This window comes from Nelumbo lutea, chromosome 7 (genome assembly GCF_056320005.1).
Source record: "Nelumbo lutea isolate HS-2025 chromosome 7, American lotus-T2T, whole genome shotgun sequence".
NCBI classification, from domain to species: Eukaryota; Viridiplantae; Streptophyta; class Magnoliopsida; order Proteales; family Nelumbonaceae; genus Nelumbo; species Nelumbo lutea.
In genome coordinates, this window is record NC_142690.1 from 26,983,641 (window position 1) to 26,986,893 (window position 3,253).

Below are 3,253 nucleotides of genomic sequence, written 5' to 3' on the forward strand. Positions count from 1 at the left end.
ATCAGCATTAACGACGAACTAGCTCATGAGTCAATCGAACTACCCATCTCCTTCAACGTAGAGAGCGCTCATTTCATCTATCTATGTCAATAATTTGGATATTTGCCTTGGATTCTGAATAGTTTATAAAAGTTAAATTCAAATATCATATCATATATTCATAATATTTATTTATAACTTATAGCACGCACTCTTGCACTAACCGAAAATGAATCCAATTCTTGAGCTAGTGAGAAAACACTGCATATTAATTAGATGATTAGGATGGAGCATGGTGCAAATTATCCCATCAATACACTCCAGAGGTATATTGGTCATCGTTTTGAAAATAGGATCAGATGGGACGGTTGAATCAATTGACCTGGGAATCAGTTATATAATCAGTTCCGTTTCACCCTAAAAAAATCAAAAAACGGTTTTTGGTCATTTTTATTTTATTTACTTTTCTAAGTAAAATGCATGGGTTGTATGTTCAAATTGGATGGTTGTTTGGACCGTTTGCCCCGGGAACCGGTCCTCAGAATGGTTCTGCGTCTAGTCTGATTTTTAAAACCTTGATATTCACTACATTGTTATTATTAATTTTGGTGATCTCAAGTACAGGCGTGGGACTAATAAAAAGCCAAATGACATATCTTCAAAAGCTTAAGGAGCAACAAGGTTTTCAGCAATTCTCTTTGAGTGATGCAAAGTGTGGATTTAAACAAACCTGATAATATTGGCCATCCTTTGGTGCAATCGTTAGCTAGGACCCCAATAGGTGATCAACATTGGGTAATGGCAACAATATTTTATTAAAGGGAAATTGTCTAAAACTCACCTTGACTTTTTAGCACTTCTCTTAAACTCACCATAAACTTTTCAAGACATATCCAAGGAACCCCATGTCAATGCCAGCAACTTGACATTAAACAAACTAATGGTTGTTACTATATTATCATTTTACCCTTTGCTATATTTGACCCATTTTTCAATATTCCAAAAATAACCCTATTACTATTCGACCTAAAACCCATTTTTTTAGCTATCTTAGAATACTTTCAAGTAACACAATGAGAGCAAAATGTCTCTCAATGAGTAGAAATCTTATATATAAGGCAGTTGGGTGCTTAAGGGCATTTTAGTCACAAAAATATGTTTAATAAGGCTGAGTTACCATTCAAAGGCAATTTGGTCATGAAAATTGCATTTATGGTGATGTGGGCAACTTTGTCAATGTACAATAACGGGATGAGTGGTTGTTTGGTGAAACACTGAATAATGATCATTTCTAGTTGTGCCCTAGACTTTGGAGATAAATAAGCAAAATTAGAAAGTTGCACTTAACCCGAAACTTGATAATGATACTTCGCTATATGTTAGATTGAACTTCTTTTGATATACCAATTAATGAAATCCATATAGGGCCAAATACTTAAGTATGTTGGAGTAGTTTAGAATAGCATTTGAGTGGTTGATCATTGTGATATGATTAGCTACTTCGTCAGACAAAGAAAATATCATGCCGTATACTCTCTTTAATGGAAACCTAAAATTGTTAGCAAAAGATTTCAATTTGGTTTTGAGATTAGTTTGTAAAATGTATTTATATCTACAAATAGTTTATTTAATTAAAGTATAAATTATAAAGACCCGCCTGTACTATGGGGCCTGTGACAAAGACCCCCCTATACTTTGTTTTGCGACAAAGACCCCCTTAACCGTTAAGTCAGATAACGGAATGCGGTGAATTACCAAAATACCTTACTAATTTTTTTCTATTTTCTTTTTCTGCCCTTTTCTCTTAAAGCCTATTTTTTTCCCTTTCTTCTCTTCGTTTCCCCTTCCTCACCGTCCTCTCTCATTCTTTCTCTCTCCCAACTCCAAGGACGATCCTGCCAAGGAAGCTGCCATCTTCGGAAATGGTTACGACCCTGTGCTCGATTTCCGGCGCGTTTGAATTCCTCTGTTCTCATGAGCAAGGGAGCAGGGAACCAGACTTCGAGTTCCTCTATTCTCATGAGACGGGGAGCAGGTGTTTTGAATGGGTTCGGCGTGTTGAGTTCGCAGGGTCAGATGGATACTCCCGATTTTTGTTCTAGTTCACAATTTCCGACCACTCGATTGCTGCCCTTGGCAGAGATAGCACCACTGTGGGTACCGGTTTCACTACGACTGATTTCAGAGGTTTTGAGGGTTCTGCTAATAACCTGTTCCTCAACAGGTCTAAAGTTTTGAGAGAAAATTTCCCTCCTATCGGCGCACAGCCCACCTGTTACAGAAGAGAGCTGTTCTCCGGCAGAATTCAGCGGCAGCGGACAAAGGGGGCAACTTGAGGTTTTTTTGGTTCGGAAGGTGGTCAAGATTCAGCTAAGGTTGAGGGGAGCAAGGGCAAGACGGAATTGGAGGAAAAACAACGAGGAGGTGTTGGGTCTGTTGTTCCAAAGGTTAGCAACAGATGGAATTGAATGACAAGCTCTACATGGAAGAAGAGGAGAAGAGGAGGAAGACGGAATTGAATGGCAGGGTCTACATGCTTAGGTTTGCTGTTCCAAAGATTAGCAAGGTGAGAATCTCTAAGGTCCATGTTCTTTTTCTTATTTTTCCTGGAAAGATCTACTTTGGTTGTTCTCTCCCATTAAATGCTTCGTTCTATGCAGGTGCCGGGGAAGAAGAACAATATTTTTCAACATTGTGAATAGTTATTGTAAGGGTACTATGGGGATTAAAAAATAATGTAAGGGTGAATGCTAATGGAGGGGGGTATTTGTCTCACTGTCATGATATAGGGGGGTCTTTGTCACAGACCCCACTGTACAGGGGGTCTTTGTAATTTACCCTTAATTAAAAGATTTACAAAAAATTTTAATATTAGGATAAGAGGGTGTAACACTACATTTTGTAATCAAAGAAGAGGTCATTCTTTATGGGTCGTGTACTAATATTATTGGTTGAGATGTTGAGAGCAAAGTATCTACTTGGGCTAAAACCTGATGGGCACTTTTCTTAGGTGAAACCATTAGGTTTGGGCTCATAGGATGGCTAAAAGCTAAACCCCACTTATATTTAAGTGTTGGTCCAGTCCCAAGCCCAATAAGATTAGTTGGATGGTTCAATAGGTTTAACTACTGAATTCAACCCATGTGTTTTAATATGTGGGCCAAACCCACATGGTTTAATTTAGGCACTTAGTAGGTCTCATTCCTTACAAGGTTCAGGACAAATTGACTTGTCAAAGTTATAAAATAAAAGGCTGACCAAAGAGTTTTGATTT

General features: G+C 38.1%; 1 long non-coding RNA gene across 1 annotated transcript; it reads left to right on the top strand.

Annotated features, from left to right (window-relative positions):
- The first annotated feature begins 1,815 nt into the window (after nt 1-1,815).
- Nucleotides 1,816-2,872, top strand: LOC148845835 (uncharacterized). The gene is made up of 3 exons (XR_016102607.1): nt 1,816-2,414; nt 2,469-2,545; nt 2,640-2,872. It is a non-coding gene; the product is annotated as an uncharacterized LOC148845835 (long non-coding RNA).
- Nucleotides 2,873-3,253: the final 381 nt, after the last annotated feature.